Genomic DNA, 19,637 nt, shown 5'->3' with positions numbered 1-19,637 from the left:
TGTCCAAAGGCCACCATTTTCGCCACACATTGCTTGGGAGGAAGCCAAAGAAAATGATCTCCGATTTCTCAGAATTACATTTGAGTTGGTACAGTTGAAGCCAGGAGAACACCTCTGATAGGGAGGTGTTGATTACATCTCCTCTTAAATCGGCATCCTTATCACAGGTAAAGAGCAGCTGCGTATCGTCCACATACAATACTCTTTTTGCTCCATGGGCCTCAGCCAGATACGCCAAGGGGGTCATGTAAAGATTAAAATGTGTTGGGCTCAGAATTGAGCCCTGCGAGACCCCCACCTTCAAGAGGGGAATAGGGGCAGCAAAGGGCGGGGACCAAATCGTTTGCTGACGGTCCTTCAAAAAGGAGGAAAATAACTTGAGTACCATGCACCCAAACCAGCACTCCTGGAGTCTCAGCAGGAGCCGGTCATGGAGCACAATATCAAAGGCTACAGATAAGTCCAATAGTAACAACACAGCCTTGCCACCCTTGTCTAAAGTATCCTTGATAACCTCAGAGACTTCCAAGAGTGCTGTTTCAGTGTTAAAGTTTGCCCTGGCTCTGGTGGAGTACTTGATTGATTTCAACATATGTTGTGGTGACGAGATTTTTATATTTTTCCAGAGCTTTGGAAAAAATCGGGTAGCAAGGATATTGGCCTCTGATTTGGAGCTATCCCTGGATCAGATAAAGGCTTTTTTAATAGGGGGAGGATTTTTGTCTTCTTCCACCAGCCCATTCTGCAGTGAGGCATTAAGATTCAGATTCACAGCCGGATTGATTATCTCCGCAATTGACGCCAGAACTATGGCTGAGTATGGGTCGGAGGGTGAGCCTGATTTAAGGGCTCTCATGATTTCCAGAGATTTATCCATGGGGATAGGGGGAAACTGCGTAAGAAACGGACCCCTTGCTTGAGTGGGTGGGGACAAAATCTCGAGGCATTCACTCTGAACAAGGGGCTGCACAGGAAAAGTATCTTGGATATTTTCAATTTTATAATAAAAGTAAGAGGCCATGTGGCTCGTCCATGCCTTAGTGGAGGTGAACGGCCTGACCGCCGCTCTCGGAGATGAGAACTTTGTTACTATTTAAAACATTTCTTTACTTTTGTTTTCTGCCGATTGGGCGCAGGGTCAAGACTGATGGGTCCAAACTAGAATGACATGGTGAGCAAAAAAATGATGAATTTAGGCCCAGATCTCTGTACTAGGGTGAATACATGACATTGTTCTGCATTCTTTCCATCAATTGTTCTTTTTGTATTTGTCATCCCGAGTGGGGCGGGTATGCCCAGATGGGGTCCTGTGCTCTCCATGCCACTGGAGTCAAGCTATCCTGGCTGATGAGGGCTGAAAGTGGTGCAATAGCAATTTCTTTCCTTGAAATGTCGTACGAAGTGGTTCAGTGTTTTGCACTGGAACCGAACAGAATGATAGCAAGTACGATAATTTGTGCAAAGGAAAATCGAGGCACCGTGTTGGTTGTTCTGTATCTTCTTCTGTGACCTACTGAACCACTTCGTACGACATTTCAAGGAAAGCAATTGCTATGACACCACTTTTCTGAAAGGTTGACATATGGACGCTCATTGATTTTGGGAGCACCCATAGGTCATGGTATTCCGGAACGCCTATACTGGCCATTTCGAGTGGGTACATTCCAGTCTTCATTTTCATTGCCCTGATGAAGTTCCCAGTGTGGGAATGAAACGCGTTGGCTGAGGTCTCAGTTTGCTGAATTTTAAGAATTTGGAATAAGGAAATTAATTTTGTACATCACTACTTAACTATTGAACGTTATGATTTGAGCAACCCCATTTCACATAATGGCAGTGGCAATGGCAGGATTCAAAACTTCAGTAAGCCACGACTCTATTAAAAACAGGAAATTTGGTCTATTTCCACTAATAGAGCGTGGATGTAAAGTGCAAGTTTTTTCAGGGACCGGGTGATAAGGAGCAGGGCCGTAATTGGCCAGTCTCAAGAAACCCCATGTCCTCTTGGGGTACTGGAATTCCCATGTCCCCCTTGTAGGAATCAACCCTAACTAAGTGGTAGAGGTAGCCCAGTAACATTGTAAGCAGACCAGTTCTTTAAGCTCCACATGTGGAGACAAGAGGGAGCGGCAGCTCACACCCTTACCTATTCCCATGAGTGTCTGTCTGCCATAGCAGAGGCGATTACAATGATCTGGAATACTAGTGTCAGCTAGGCCGGCGCCAGCCGCCTCCGGGACGCTGACGGTCTTGCCTTGGGCACGCCCGCTGTGTGTGCCCAGTGCACGGTCATAGCATCACGCGTTTTATGGAGGGGGCGAGAATTAACTTGAGTGCTGACCTATCCTGGCAGGCCCGCTCTTACAGATGAGTACCACAGTCGTGCACCAAGTAAAAAATGGTTAAAAGTAGTAAAAGTTGTAAAGTGTAAAGAACCTTTTTTTTTAAAGTGAATTATCAAAGTGCAAAGTGGAGTTTACAGATATAGCAGCAACTAAGCAGCTCTGCCGAGCTTCAGCAAGTGCGGCAACACGTCACAAGCTGCGCGGTTGTAGCATTGTGCGTTTTATGAACGGGGCAAGAAGTAACTAGAGCGCTGACATATCCTGGCGGGCCCGCTCATACAGACAAGCACCGCGGTCGCCCACAAAGTAAAAAACAGTTAAAAGTTCCCTGGATGAGGACCGAACCACAGCGCTCAGACCAATCTCAACGCTGCATTACAACATTGTGATTGGTCAGGAGAGTCTGGGTGCTTACCAATCGGGGAACAGCCTTTACAACACGGGTATTACCACGCGCTACCATTACAACGCTGCTATTACAATGCAAGTTGTTACAACGACTTGCGCTGGAGGGTGCTGTTGGATACGGAATAGTTTAATTTTCTATTCCAACACCTTACCTACTGTAACGTGGGCTGGAGATGGAATAGAAAACTAAACTATTCCACTATCCAGCGCTTAAAGCGCAAGTCGTTGTAATGACTTGCGTTGTAAAAACAGCGTTGTAATGTCACGCGTGGTAAAAGCCAGCGTTGTAATGCCATACAACCTTACCAATCACAACGCTGGATTGCAGCGTTGTTATTGGTCAGAAAAACCTTGCTGACTACTTTCTGTTTCATTCCTGACGCAAGGAGAGACGATGGAGAGACAACCCCTTACTTCCCCCACCCTCTCTCACCCCCACCTCGCCACCCCTGATCCATGCCAACCCTACTGCTGAACACTTCGGACAGGAAAAACATGATCCTGCTGCTTCCTCTCATTGGCTGACATTGTCTTGTGTCAGCCACTGATAGGATGACTTTCCCTTACTCATCACAGTAAATTGTCGCTGATTGACAGTGAGCCCTGAGCACTTCAGGGTTTAAAACTGAAGCCCCCAGGTCTAAGTCTATGGGTGATGGGCACAGTCATCATGAGGAAGAAGACGTCATAGGGCTTTCTTTCTCAGGGTAAGTAGGTCAAACCCTCAGGGCTGTGAAATCTTCAGCTCAGAAAGGTTGGCTCGGACCGTCTGGCACCTGCTTATTTTGCGCATGAACAGCGCCTAACTTCCTGACCCGAAAATGATGAATGTCTGTCAGGCTGACCTTTGCTCAGCTTGACAGACACTCTTCATGCTTTGCAAAAGGGTGGCATCTCCTCTGCCTTTGATGACAGGCCACACCTTCCCTGCTCCATGTTTGTTCACACACGATTAAATAACATGATAAGAAGCACATCATTGATTGTTTCACACTTTTTAAACTGGACAATACAGTTTATTCCCCACCCTAGTATCTAGTGTTCAACATCTAAATGAGAGTGAACAGTTGCCCTTCTATCACTCTCAAATGCATCTTTTTGAGGGGGAGACAGTGTTTTGCATCAACTGAGCTACAGGCTCAGACTCAACAAGCAGAGCAAGATACATTAAATGTATTTACCATAACAACTATGGTATCATGTTATCAGTGAATAAATCAGCGAAAAATATTCCCTGCTGAGAGTGGAGTATTAGAAATAAAGAACACACCACTACTTGTTTCGTTATACACCTATCTAAATGCCTTCTATCAGGGCTGGACTGGCCGTAGCTGGCACAGGGCTTTTCCCTGGTGGGCTGCCAGGGTGGGGGGCGATTTTGGGCACCTGGGGTGCTGTTTTTGTTACCGGGAGCCGTCAATATCGGCCCACTATAACAAAATAGGGTAAAACCGGTGCTAGCAAACAGTTCAGCTGCACCCCCCACACACACCCAGGGGGCCGGCCCAGCAGAGTGCCAGGGCCGGTTTCGGCCCCCAGTGCAACCCTGCCTATTATGGAGAACTACTATTGTTGATGTGCAGGAAGACAAATAACATTCTGTCTATGGTGCTCTAGTTCTGCACATAGTGATAAATAGTGCTGCATTTTTATTGTACAGTATTAGAAGGCCTTTATCTCACATTCACTTTATCTGTCCCGTTCTTTAGATTTTTTTTTAAAAACACAAAAACGAAGAAAAAGAAAGTCACTCCTGTCTGAGTTCGTTCTGTGATTTTGCCTTGGCAACATGCACAGTGATAAGGTTCTGGATATTAACATGATAACAATATGAAAGTTCAATAACTCTCATCCTTATAAGATTAATAGCTCTGAGTGAAACTTTAATTATGCTCATCAAAATTGGCAAATTCATAAATTTTACGTTACATGAAATTCACAAAGCTCATCAAATGTTGCATTGTGCAATTTTGCAATTTGCCTACAGGAAACTTGTTCCAGAGGAACATGTTTCGGGAAGAGACATTTCCTGCTTCAATCGGTGATATGTTGTGTGGCTTTTTAGAGCAGTGTATGCCCTTGCTTTCAAAATTTCATGAAAGATATTGACAAGCCTTATTTAGCATAATTAACAAAATATTGCATTATTTTGCATCACTTTTGTGAAATTTCACTAAAATATGTTAAAAATATACGATTTTACACACCCCTAGGCATTTATCATTTAATTTTTCTCAGTTTTTCTGCACCTTCCTTGTGTGTAGGCAATCAGTAGTATATGGGAGTTTTTTAAATTTGTGATGTTTTCATACTCCTTCCTTGACTTTTCAAATTAAACTAAATTACATTCTAGATCGTTTCGTGATTTTGTGTCCTATGACAATCCAACACCTGAGGCTATTCAAATGAGGCTAAGAAGTACAGTGCGAGGCAGACTTTGTAATTCAGGTTGTAATTTAACACTGCTCACCAATTGTGTTGCTTGCAGTGTATGCTTAAGGATGTGTTATATCCAGCAAAGACATGAGAGCGCTTTTAACTGATGAGTGGCTCACATAAAAAATGCAGAAATTCGTAAGAGAAGGAAAGAGTACATGGATAATAGATGCACATTACAAGTTTGCAAATGCATTTCATTTGGCTTGGTACCAGTGGCGGCTCCACCGCTAAGGCTGAGGAGCATCACCCCACTGCTTTTTTTGCAGTGAAACACAGAGAAAATAAAATGACAATAACTTGCGTTATCATTTTATTGTCTCCTACTTCCACCCACAGCTTTGCATGAGGGGGCGGGGGCAGGGGAGGAGTGGTAGCACCCTCCTAAAGTGAGCAATGACTGCTTGGATGGCCCTCTCGCCGCCTATGTGGAGAACATGCCCAGGCCTCCAGTCAACGTTTGAGTGCCGAAACGCTGCACTCAGACCAATCACAATGCTGCTAAGGTAGCGTTGTGATTTGCTAACTGGGAGCCTGGGTGTGTTTCCTGTGGCTGACCGAGGGAGGACTGCGAAGGAGAAACACAGCAAGGAAGTGGCGAGAAGGTAAGTTTAAAAAATTGTATTTAACTTTTTTACCGCAGCTTCCCACTCATCCTCCCCCCACCTCAAGCATCCTCCACACTCTTGTGTCCTCTCTCCCAACCCCCTCAGACCCTCACTCCCCTACCTCCGATTTGTGCCGGCCACCGCTGCTTGGTACACAAATGAAATAGCAATTAAATTACCCTGCAAGAACTTTTGCGATGTACCAGCATCACCCACCCTCAATTTTCCTAAAACATTTGGAGATATGTTTCAGAACTACATGGAAACATTTTCTTGGCTGCACAATATAGCAATATGGGCAAATATGGACAACACTTTTAAATTTCCATTTTGACACCATTTTTTGGGTGGTCCATTTATTTTTCTTTACTTTTCATTACCTCTTTCTTTAGTTGGGCTCTAGGCCTTTCTTTTCCCTCCTCCTTCTGAGGATCTACTTAGCAGAATGACATGACTTGCAATTGAACTTGGCCCCACTTGTCCTAACAATATTATAGCAGACTCGGAACAGAGTCTGATAAGAACAGTTTTGAAAAACAAAAAGAGCTTGGGATAGAAAACAGACTCTGTCTACGTGAAAAAAACACAAAGTGAACATTAAAGTTATTACCAACTATGGCTCGGTCCACTATGTGCTGTTCTTTGAAAAGTGATTTGAGGAAACAGGCAAAGAAGCCTCCATTCACCTGCAGGAACATTTTGATATAAACAACATCCAACACAGAGCGATCAACAGCTCTCAGGCAGTCTAGTTAATTTATGATCATTTCTTCCCTTGTTCCTGCGGGTTGTCTTGCAACCCCTTTAAATTGATTAATGTTAGCTGATTTACCTACGCGTATAGCAAAAGCTATTTTTTTCTCCTTCTCTAAAACCAGGACAGGCAACTATCAATTGCTTGATATCCTGGCTGAAAAACTATATAAAATAATAAATGAGTCACTCTTCAGAAACTAAAACAGACATCTGAAACATAATTAGGGCTTGCTGCGCGACTGAATAGATTACAATTACTTACCTTTATGGTAGGTGAATATTAAAATGAAACCTCAACCAATATACTTTCATTTATGTAACATTATTTATAGCATGTATGCCTCCAGATAACTTACAAGTTGAAAGATATTGAAGATTTTCCTATTTTTAAACATAGCATAGCAGAACGGAAGCCTGTACAGTAGAGGCCAAAATCGAAGAGTCAAAAAAGACTTGTGATTTTTACCAAAGCAGATCTTTTTTACAGCCAAGGCATGCTAGGCCCTGGGTACCTTCATCATCTTGCATTTGAAGGGAACCTAATATTAGAAACGTTGGTCATAAACTTTGCAGTCCTTCCATATATCATTCATTCTAGAAAAATAATTAAAGATCAGGCAGTTTTCTCTAGAAAAGAATATGATGCCACAGTGTGAAAAGTGTGCGGGGATGGAATGTGTTGGTTTCATAATGCGTTCAAAGGAGCTATCTCCCTCTATATTGCCTATTTTGTGTTCAGAAACTGTGCCATAAACTATGACGCAGCTCAAAAAAGACTATTTGGGCAAAATGTGGCTCTTCACCATTAAACATTTGGGGGCAGATTTATGAAGGCCTTGCGCCGCCGGTGCGTCATTTTTAACATGGGAAAAAGTGACGCACCGGCGGCGCAAGGCCTTCATAAATCTGCCCCTTGATGTTTTCTTGATTGCTGATTTGAGACTATATTTTACGCCATAACCTTTATTTCGGATCAAATACACATAGGCACACACGCACACACAACAGACACACACACACACACAGACACACACGCACACACGCACACACACACACACACATTAATATTTGAGCTCATGAAGCACAAGCGTGTGCCGTACGCATTCTACCACCATTTGTTATTCCTCTGCAGGAAAATGGAATTGTGCCTATAAGCCAGCTCATTCCCCAACAACGTTGTTATGGACTGAGGGCAGCCACAGTTAAAGAAACAAGGATAGAACATTTCAAAAAGTTAAAAATCGCCCTTGTATTTTTTACGTCCTGGTCCTCTATCACAGGGTATGCACCAAGCTAATCAGTGTATAATAAGAAAAGGTGCAGCAAAGTAGCATGCTTGTCTCTTAGGCCAAAACTGCCCATTCTGCCACTCTTGCATTTCACCATTAGGCTGCAGGCTTGGAGGGTGGTGGGGGAGGCTCAGATGCAGGTGCAGGATGGACTGCCATAATTAAAAAATGAAGATGGAACCAGTGGCGGCTGCTACGGAATGAGGGTGGTTGGATGAGGCAGGGGGAAGTATAATTTTTTTTTTTACACTTGCCTGACTACGGCCGTCCACAGCTTCTCCTCCCTCTTCTTCTCTTCCTGACTCCCCTAAGCCAATCATGACACATTTGTCCCAGCATGACAGCAACATCTTGATTGGTCTGAGCTGCTTGTTTGGACCCTCAGACATGTGCCTTTGGGCCTTGGGACAGTTCTCCACCCAGCTGTGAAACACAGCCAGTTGTAGAAATGCTAAGAGTGAGTGACGGTTTGGACGGTCGGCCAAACTATCATGCGCACTTGTGGTGAACCAACCACTCCTCCTTCCCGTGCTACATTCTAGATCCTTGGACAGGCAAAATAAAAACTACAGGATCGGAAGAGTGACTCCCCTCACCATCAATTATTAAGATTGTATGAATAAAAGTATGTCCTGGTTAAGTTATTTAATATGTGATATTTGTGTATCAGATATGTTCTATAAATACATTTTATTCAGTTTGAATATCAATGTATTATGTGAATAAGGAAGAAATAAATAAAATAATTTAGTATTTTTAATAGGAACTATGGGCCAGACGTAGGTCACCAAATACCGGTCGGTAATGGCCGATTTTGCCCATTACCGACCTGTATTTGGTGATTGAGATGTGGGGGCCTATATTTTACAGAATCGGGAAGTTTACCGAATCGGTCTTTACCGATTCGGTAATTGACATTGGTTCCTATGGGCCTCAAGGCTCATAGGAATCAATGGCAATTACCGAATCGGTAAATACCGATTCGGTAATTACCGAATGTTACAGAATCGGTAAAAAAATCGGTAAAAATACCGAATCGGTACAATTCGGTATTTACGAACCGGTAAATGCCATTTACCTACATCAGGCCCTAAGTTTCTAACCGTTCTTTAGAAACATAATATAAGATGAGCATAATACTGCGCTGTTTTTAATCATGTATCACATAGCTATGCCCAAAGTCTCCCCTGCAGAAACCTCTACATCCCACTGTGCATAAAATAAAACAACGGTTGCGAGTGATTTAGAGCAAATGTAATTTCTTAAGGGTTTTGACCTCACAACATTGTCTATGATCATGCAATCATATACACCCTATACACCGGAGTAGCAATCCATGCATTCCAGATCACGTGTGACACAAAGTTTCATAACTCATCAGAAGGCCATATTGTTAGGAGAAACAATCAAATGGTGAGCTGGAAATCCCTGCAAATAAGTGGTTTCCATCTCTGGTGTAAACAATCTGCACAGCTGGCGACAAGTAAAACCTCTCAGGACATGAATGAGTTCTTCATTGCTGTGGGTGATGGTAACCGTTTAGGCAGAGCCCCTGTTGCCTTGGTTTATCCAACTCACAAAAGCCACACACCATTTTCCCTCTACACACAAGATAAAAAATATACTTAGGTTTGCAGGTCGAGCAGTATGTAGTTGTTCACACAAGATATGTATTGTTTTATAGTTGTTCTAATGATGCACTGATGTATTCTTTTGCTGTCGGTGAAAGTAATGACTAATTATATGTGACATGAGATATTCGAAATCCTCAGGTTGTATGATTTGACGCGGTGTAGTTAAATATCTTTGGTTGCTTTTAAACATAAGGTGTGCCTACAAAAAGGCTCAAGGATAGTATTTATATGCTTATGCTATTCATCAGTGGAAGAGTGGTCTGCTACCCAGATAAGTATTACTTAGCATGATGCCAGTCAGAAAATAGCTCTGTGATGTTTAGCTATGGCATTGTATGATTTATCAATTTCAAATGAAGCAGCCACTGCACCAGGAAATTTCTGCTATTATGCTTTAGCAGGCATGACTATAATGGGAAACATCCTTTACAACGCAACTTTTACCACGCAGTGCTTTTACATCGCAACTTTTACAACGCAAACCATTACAACGCATTGCGCTGGGGGGCGCTCTAGGATAGGGAATAGATTTATTTTACTATCCAACACCTTCCATACTATCCACGGGGACTGGAGTTGGAATAGTAAATTAAACTATTCACTATCCAGCACCCCTCAACACTATGCGTTGTAAGGGCATGCGTTGTGAAAGTTGCGATGTAAAAGCATGCGTGGTAAAAGCATGCGTTGTGATGTCATACATCCGACTATAACACCTCTATCAAAACTAACATGTTTATAAAGCATATTAGGAATCAATTTCTGGATGTTAATAACGTTGGCCTAAGGGCTGTGATTTTACAAGAAAGTGTGTGTCACTTTGGGATTCTAGTAGGGCCACCAGGTCTCACACTTCCTTGTGGATGGTAGGCAGTGTTGGTTCTCTCTTCCGACAGAGTATGTAGGTTTGAAAATAGCATGACTAGTATTCGCTCCAGTTCTCCACCCAACTTTCCATAAGTGGTAGTACTCTGCCACAGGTGTTACATTTCTGTTTCTGCCAGTGGCACACTACCACCCGTTCTGTGTTTAGGGTGCAAATGTCTAGGTTACATTGTTGGTTTGTATTTTTCTGCAACAAAGCACAGGACAAAATAACAACAAACTGATAGCAATGTGTAAATATTTACAAAATGACTGTCTGCACCCTGGTAGATCAAAAATACCCCATACGTATATGGTTCTCATATTTATCAGCTACCTAGATGCTGTGTAAGTAAAGGAGGCAACATGTTTTTCTTTCTTTCTTTTTTTGGTTAAAAATGTTTATTGATATTAAGAACAAAATAACATTACAGTTCAGTTACTTGTCTCGTCCCCTCTCCTACCCTCACCCTAATCAAGGAGAGAGGTTTGAGTCACACCGTGTGCAAATAAATATAAATCCACACATAACATTGGATCACTTAGACAGCATAATTAATACTATTGCATCAAATTGCAGCAGGTCATTATCACTGACATATCTAAAGAGTATTAATCATCTTTCCCCTCCACAACTTGTTCCTGGTTCAGGCTCTCCCATTTTCCGTTGTTGTAGCCGGATTTCAGCTAAGTCTCATTCCATCCTTCCTCCCTGTTCCACTCCATTATAAACAAACCTGTGGAAAACCCCACATTCAGCTTGTACCCACCTGGCCAATTCCCATTACCATTGCTTTTGTGTGGGCAGGTGTTTGGACATCCATCTTAATGCTACACACTTCTTTGCAATGTTGAAGCCTAGTTCCAATGCCTTCTCTGGATATTTAGTGTTTTTATTATGGGTGATCAATCCGAGTATTCACATTAGTATTGTTGACTGTATTTACATTTTGGTTAGTATTCCTAAAGTCTGAATTACTTTACCCCAAAATGCATGCACATCCAAGCATGTCCACCACATGTGAAAATAGGTTCTCTCTGTTATTCTGGATTTCTGATCTCGAGGAATCTAGTCTGTGAAACCCCTCTGGTGTGACATAATTCCTATGTACGCATTTATAATGTACACGTTTCAGTTACCCAATATAGATGTCCAGTCCCCTTCCCCTAACTCCATGCCCATATCAGTGTAGTTATACGGGTAGTTGTGTGTGGTATCAACAATCAGTAAATTCAAGTGATGAATTTGCCCTCAACTCTCATGTCGGGAAGGGTCTGGTTTAACACATGTGTTTCCGGTTCTCGTGGAAATAGTGCCCAGACCTTGCGAACAGATGCCAAACCAGCATTTACCAGGAAGCATCCACCAGTTATCCCCAATTTATCCTAGAAATCCACATAGCCCACCATTCGGCTATCCTCAAACAGGTCTTGCATGTCAAGTAGAGTATCACTCTCACCTCTACGTCTCAGGAATAATGGCATTATTGGGCTTATGTCAAACACAATGGGATAAATAAAGACCCCAGAAGACCAACACACTGACCTCCAAACACATATATAACACAAGCATTAGGTGCAGTGGCTGTATCTCAAAGACCTTAGGATAGAAGGAGTCCCTGGTCTGGGTAAATGAGTTTAATGTTTTATTGTACACAGACCCGTGTAATGTTTTGTGGTCTCCTATTAAGGAAGTTAATTCCAAGAATTGGACAAGGTGGACTCACTCATGTAATGTGACATGTTTTATCATAGGCCACCACGTCCCACCCTGGTAGGATGATGCCACTAGGGCAGACTCAACCTCAGGTTGAACTATCCGAGGGATTTCTTAGATATTTTTCTAATCTGGATAACAGGGGTCCAGTTACTAACTTGGGGCTGCAAGGATCATAAAGCCAGAGCCATATATCTCAATTACCTTACTGTAATCAACAACTTTTATTCATACCCAAGGTACCACATGAATGAAAGCATACTTGGTGGTATACCTTTAGGTATTTTTAGTTAGTAACTGGACCACTCTTTCATTTGCCTGTCCCCCTATATCTAGTAGGGTCTTAAACTGTAACAGAATAGCTGTCCATTTCTTGTAAGGAATTAAGGGCAATGCCAGTAGTGTCCATGCTTACTACCCAAAATTATACCATTGTGTGTGTGTCAGATTGATATAATTTGTTAACACGTTTTTGCAACTTATTTTCAAGATGCCATTTAAAAACATGACTAGTTTAGAAAATTCTGTACGATTGGTAGGTGTGTCCGTAAATGAAAAAATGGATAGTCTTATTTATACTATATATACAACGGATCAATGTCCATCACACTTTGAGTTGGTAATACTTTATTGTGAATCAGGTATTTGTAACTTTAAAACTAAAATCTAAAGACAGTGCATCGTTTCACAATAGCTTTTTTGAGTAGGTGCCATTTAGTTCTGTGGCACTCCTGAATTTCAAGTCACACCTACTCTTGGAAGAAAACATGGTGAACCTGGCCCGAGAAATAACACACTTTACAAATAAATGATAAATCTACATAAATATCACATGCAGGTCAATTTTATTTGAAACAAAAAAATACTCATGTGGTATATATGTAGTCTTAATATTTGTTCCACATAAATTGTTATGTTCTGTTGTACTCAATATATATGAAAGAAAGATAGATATATTTCATCTTAACTACAGCTTCGTTTATAATATACAAGAAAGATGCACTTTCATACAAAATTAAATGCAATGACATTCATTGACATTCATGGGCTGGGGCACTAGAAGCTCATCTGATACAAATACATATATTGGCTTGTTGTATTTCTGTCACCACACTGTTGTCTCTCTCTGAACATTTGAATGTTTTTGTGGTATGTCTACTGAGTCTTGCCACCTCAAACTGGGTGTCCACTCCTCGAAGGACATGTTTAACTTGAGGTATCAGCTCAGAGGCAAAGCAGTTATCATATTTGTGCCTTATGCCATACAAATGTCTGCCTCCCAATGCACTTCAAAAGTAACATGCACTTGGTCAGCATTGTGTTTCGATGAACATACTGGTATGGACTTAGTCTGTACCCATCTATGGTCTTATAGAACATCATCAACAGACGCCTCACCAAATACCTCAACTACCACCAATTCCTCTAAGCCACTCGTCAGTATTTAGACACAACCACAGCAGGGTGCTAAATGCACATCAAATCATGTGACACACTAAAATATTTCCACATTTATGTTTTAGTACTAAGAATTCCATGAAGAATCATGCCATATCACAGCATTTCATTATTACCCTTCTACTATATCAAAATCAAAAACTAGCTATTGCAAAGCTTACATAGAGATGCCATCTAGGAACTGGATTAAAACCAACACTCATGCGTTTCTGCCAGTAGCCTCTTCATCTATATTTCTTTATTCTATCACTTCCAAGGGATAAATGATACGATCGTTTAACAAATGGTTCCTGTCTATGCCCATTTCGACTGTTCCTCAGCAGCCATCTTGTGATCAAAAGTTTACATTGATTTCACATACTTGTATCTATATTACATGAAAGGGACACACCTTCCACCACAAGGCTTTAGAGACTTCCTCTTTTTTATGGATCCAGCGATTTTTATGTATACACTACAGGACCAGGAAAGTATGAGAACACTTATAATGAAGATGCTTAGTTCACCTTCCATTTGTACCAGCTGAAGTTCTTTAAAACAGTGTGAAGTAACTTTAAGTACTGCAACATAATTTGTATATACTACACCAGGAATGCCCTCAACAAAATAGTGTTTTCTAAAAGAGTGTTGTAAAACTACAAAGACACATTCTTCTATGGCCAAAACGAAACTTTGTATGACAGTGAAACAAGTTTTGATTCTACCCCAGCTATTCTAAAAGGAAATAAGATCCAAATGAGTGACATTCAAGATGAATCAACGAACATCTATATTCAACCAAATAGTAGCAACATTTCTCTTCCACAGCAGGCTCTATAATTGATGGAGTAGGAAGGAAGAAATCTAGGTCAACATTTCTTAAACTGTTGACTCCTGCAGACCCCTGCTGAATCCTTACTGGAAGCCAGGGAACCTGGTCTAAGCAATTTCTTCACAAAATTACAGAAACAGGTATACAGCAAATGCACAAATTAACATATTTTATTTATTAAAAAAATATACAAAAGTGAAATGTTACTGAAATGTTTGTGGCTCTTCAAAATGAGGCTTTATTTTTGTAAGACAAAGCAACATGCTAGACACTAGCATATCACTTTGTCTTTATTGCACCCAATAAATCCTTTTTTTTTGCCAGAGCAAACTAGTGCTTAAAATTAAGCCATACGTCATGCATACTTGATGTACTTGTGCTGCTCCCATGAATCAAGTTAAGGATACAAACCTATTTTTTAGCCCCCGTTTTCAGATATGTTCAAGTTTGCAGAGCTTTTTATAATTTTCAATGTTCCTCTTTTTTGTGCATATATTTAATTATTCTTATAATATTTGATTTTATAAATAGTCTTACAGCTCCAGAGTCGGAGTCAGCGACTCAGGACTTATTTAAATTAGACCAAGGAAGGCTTGCTTTTTTTGTTCAGAATTATTTGGATTCGTCTTGTCCGTAAGAAAATCCTATGAAATATTTACTTACATTGATTCATCTAATTTCTTTTCATCCATTAGCATAATTCATAGTTCCCCAAACTTATACAGGTGAACTTAACATTGATTGGTGAATGATCCCAAAATTGCATAGTTTTGCAGAACGTTGTTTTTAAATCTAAGATTGTGATGTGAAGCCAGGATGATCATAAAGGTATTAATTGCTGTCTCTTCCTCAATCACCTGTCTGTAGCAAGTGCTTAATTAAGAATAGGGAGGTGTTTGCAAGTTGCATAAACAGCTGACATCAGAATATAAGACAGGTGCATGGACATTGTGTAGAAATAGATTTTAATGGTATGTTTTAGATTTGATAGCACAGTTATACCATTGAGGAAGATGGATAGAGTAGAGGTAGTACAGCAGATTGAATCTATGGTTCCACTAAGGAAAGATTAGGTTGTGATCACCAGTGACAAGTCATCAGTGATACCAGTCACCAGTCACCAGTGATACCAAAGTTATGTCATTCATAGTTATATCTGTGAAAACAAAATCAAAGTCAGGAGAAGTGTTCCAGGAGCATTATGGTTGCACAGCTAACCAGGCCTCTGGGATATAATGTTCTCAGATTTTTTATAATTACCAAAATATGCCTTTAACTAAAGTCTCTAAGGGAGTATTTTTTTGTTTTATTAGATATGTTACTTTGTTATCTAACTAGCCAACCATAATGCTTCTTTAACAAAGTTTTACTAGTGAATATCTTTGGTTTGATAATGCTACATTTTGGGCCGAATTGTGATGACTCACATTATCTGGATACCCTACAACAGCATTTGGCAACCCATTATCTTGCATGCTAGGCAACCCATTACCTTGCCTGGTGGGCAGTGATTTTAATGTCATCTTCGTTAAGGAATGTTATGTTAGTATGAATTTGTAGAGTGCACGTTCACCCCAGGGTTTCTTGGCGTTGTGTGCCGCACGGGAACCCGTCCTGGCTTTCCCTGTGAGATGGTCCCTATTGGGCATCCCCAAGGTGAAGCCAGGTATCCCCAGCAGTGAGGGGGCTGTTGTGGAGATTAAGCAAACTATTGCCTAGAGTTGCAGCGTGGGACCCATGGTTAGAGAGGCACCAAGGCGAGATTTATCGAGCCTGCTGACATTGGTTCCGTACCCTGCCGCGTCTGGAATTGAACCCTGGTCCCGGGCCGACCTCTGCTTCCACCTAACTGGATCTGAAAAATTATCGTTTTAGTTTGGGGACCTGAAATATTGCAAACAAGTTAGATTGAAGGTACTCCTTACAGCTCTTAAGGGGTGGGTGTAGGTGAGGAAACCTTAGGGATACAATATTATGCTGACCTGGTACCCATTTGGGACTCTCCCTGTACTTCCACATGGCTCAAAGGCAATCTTAGCTATTCTCTTCAGAAGGGAAATTGTTCTACGTTGGGGATCGAAGGGATGGAGCTAGGCAGGAGTTTTTCGATCTTTCAAAGGGAGGAGTCTCAAAATTCAAATATCTGCAGCTATGCTTTGGTGGACATCCCAATTGATTTCGGAGGTGAGCTATTGGGCTCAGAGAGACCTCTTTGATTAGTTAGGGGATATGTGGCAACTTAAGAAAGACGTCTCTCTGTGGTATTGAAGAATCATTGCTGCAGAATATAAGAAAATGGCGGATCTGTTGTGGGATAAGAAGCTTCTGGGGCTGGCAAATGAACAATTATAACAAGCATCTCTGAACTTACTATATTCTACAGTAAAATCTGCACTATTAAAAAATAATCAATTATTTACTCTCCATAAAGACTACTGAAGACCTATGAAACTGGCCAAATGTACCCAAGAGACACCAAGATGTAGGAAATGTGGCTGGCCTGGAGCTGATGATAAGCATGTTGCCCAGCACTAGCATCTTTTTGGAGCGATGTATGTAAAGTCCTAAAGGAAATCATTGGCCTAAGCCAGTGCCTGATTTTATTTGGGTCTGACCCACTATCTCAATGAGATAAGTCAAGCACGAAGTATGTCATTGATCTTTTTCCTGATATTGCTTGCAAGATGGGAAATTTGTAGTAGTGGCTCACCCCCAGCCCACCATCGATGCCAGATTGGCGTTTTGTCTGTGTGTTATATTAGTAGATTGGAACAGGAACGCAAGGTAACTTCACTCGAAAAGAAATGGAAACCTTTTATGACCTGGCAAGCAAATCACAATTGTCCTATGATTACACTTTAGCTTTGCTGAAATATGGGTCGACCCCTGAAGTAGCCCAAAATATTCACCAAGTATGTACATCAGGCAGTCTGATTTCGAAGGTATATGCTCAACTCTTTGAGTGGGGTATAAACGGATGGTGGAATGAGGACAAACATTTTACAATGCAACATTTTGGTACCTGCCAGCCATTTCGAGTGGGGACAGCACATGGCCTTTGCTGAGGTTCTGCACCCACTACCACAACCACAGTAGCCACTGGTCACAAAGCATGACCTTCAGCCATCTCTAATAGTTAAACCTCTACCCCCAGATCCTGCTGTGCATGGCCTCTGAGTGTGAAGAGTTTCTCAGCCACAGCACCAAAGTCTTCAGATATTTCCTGTACCAATTCTCCCTGCCCCCAATGAACAATGGACACAGTCTGCAGCTGTGCTAATCTGAAACTGGGTAGAGGATGAAACCTTAGGCCATGTACCCCTGCAACTGCTGGCCATGAGCTCTGGCATGCCTGGAGGGTTATCAGCATTGATATTTTTCAAGGTGAAGCAATGTTACAAAAAAACACAAGCAAAATTGTGTCTGGTTGGCTACATACTTCCTTTTATGTGAATGTAAAATGGAAAGATATTGCATAGCTTATTTTTCAGAATATTGACATTTCGTTTGCAAACATGGAAGATGTCTGTAGTAGGAATTCATTTCCAATTTTTGGTACTCCACTTAACCCTGGAATTGTGAATAATGCTTTTCTGTTCTGTTTTCTTTTGTGTATATCTTTGTTTCATTTCACTTTGAGTGTCTAAGAAATGTATTTACTCAAATCATTATTATACAAATCCCAAAATGATTTTAGCACAGTCATCATGCTCAAAACGAGATGTGCAGTGTGGACTTTCCGGCTCAGCAAATTGTAATCATGCAATCAGACTAAACATCTGGGCATTAATAGGGCTGCGTTTATAACCTGCACCCTCGTGTAGTGTTGGAGCAGAGCTTCTAGGCTTTTATTTACACGTGGTGCATAAACGGGGTACATCTTTCAAACCAATCTAGTATGTGGGTGCCAATACATATACTATAGAGCATGTTAAGACACACAAGTCGGATTTGGGGGGCTAGCTTTTTGGGACCACATTTTAAGATAACCATGATGTCTCTTAGTAACCTTAGTCCATATGATTAATTTGAGCAGGTGCAAATAGCAGGTGTCACTTTACAATATATCTAAAACACTTTCCTACAACTACTGCTATTTCCAAGATATTTCCAGGCATACAAATAATTACTGTCTTTCGATGTTTCTCTATTGCTGCTTTTTTTAATAGTACTTTCCATATGGAGTAGTCCGTGCTCTGACAGGGCCGGCTTTAGGGCAATGCGACCGGTGCAGCCGCATTGGGTGCTGACCTCAGGAGGGGCACTCTGTTTAGCAATAATGTATGATTGGAGAGATGATGGGCACTTTGGCTTGGTGGTAGTGAGAGAATACGAGGAGGCAGTCATTTTGTGTGGGGGTGCCAAAATGATTATTGCATCAGCCGCCACCAGCACTAAAGCCGGCCCTGTGTGTTCAGCTAGGCGTCGGCTTCCATGAATCCTTTTAATTTTGAGTAAGTGTGCCATGAAGAGCGACAAGAGCAAGATCCTTTAGGAAGAGGCAAGTATTTAACCACATACAGTTAAATGCTCTGGCTCAAAACATGGACAAGTCATGTATATCTGAAGATCAGTACTGCAAGAAGTTTGCGCTGGTGAAAAAACATGAGCTGGACAATTCTATTTGCCCCATGTTTGCTACAAGAGGAAATAGGGCAAACAGTGTGTGAACCAAGGCACAACTTGGACCAGGAGGATATTACCCCATTGTGTTATATTTGTGTAAAAAGAAACAGAGCAAATTATGTTCTCAGCAGTTCAAATGGGAAAGAAGCTACTAATCTTGAGGTAAAATCACTTTGTTAAATATTTTATGTAAGAAGCAAACAAAGTACAACATTTTGACTTAATGTGTCTTAAAAAAATGTGTTTTTATTGTTAAAATCTTCAATTCCTTTGTAAAACAAACTAAAATCAAAAACAGTGTGCTAAAGTGAACCACAAACTATTTCATCTATGTGTGCCTTGGCACATTTTGTGTGATAAGGCGTAGGGCTCCATTCTGTATCCATCAAAATAGTTTAAAATGGATTTGCCAGATTCTTGTGTTTTTGTATCAGAGAAAAAGTTTTGAGACTAGAATCTTAGAATATAAGTTTGTATACTGTGGGATGCTTTCTTTACCAACGAATCCTCATTGTCACACGTAAAGGGGTCGATTCTGATCTCGCCTGGAATGGCTCCGAACGCAATCCGGCAGGGAAAAGTACGAGCCGGACGTGTGTTTTCCGACCGACTCATACAACTGTACGAGCGCGCAAGTACAATGCGGGAAACAAGAAATCGCTGGCCGACACGTTTCTGGGTCCGG

The 19,637-nt window shown here is 41.3% G+C and overlaps 1 protein-coding gene across 1 annotated transcript in view; it reads right to left on the bottom strand.

Annotated features, from left to right (window-relative positions):
- The window catches only part of GRM1 (glutamate metabotropic receptor 1), a 1,947,075-nt gene that overhangs the window by 1,404,327 nt on the left and 523,111 nt on the right, over window positions 1–19,637 (bottom strand). The gene's annotated exons all lie outside the window — the stretch shown is intronic.

The sequence above is a fragment of the Lissotriton vulgaris genome, chromosome 6 (genome assembly GCF_964263255.1).
Source record: "Lissotriton vulgaris chromosome 6, aLisVul1.2, whole genome shotgun sequence".
In the NCBI taxonomy this organism is placed as follows: domain Eukaryota; kingdom Metazoa; phylum Chordata; class Amphibia; order Caudata; family Salamandridae; genus Lissotriton; species Lissotriton vulgaris.
Note: the sequence above shows the minus strand (reverse complement) of the source record. Positions and strands in the feature narration are given on the sequence as shown.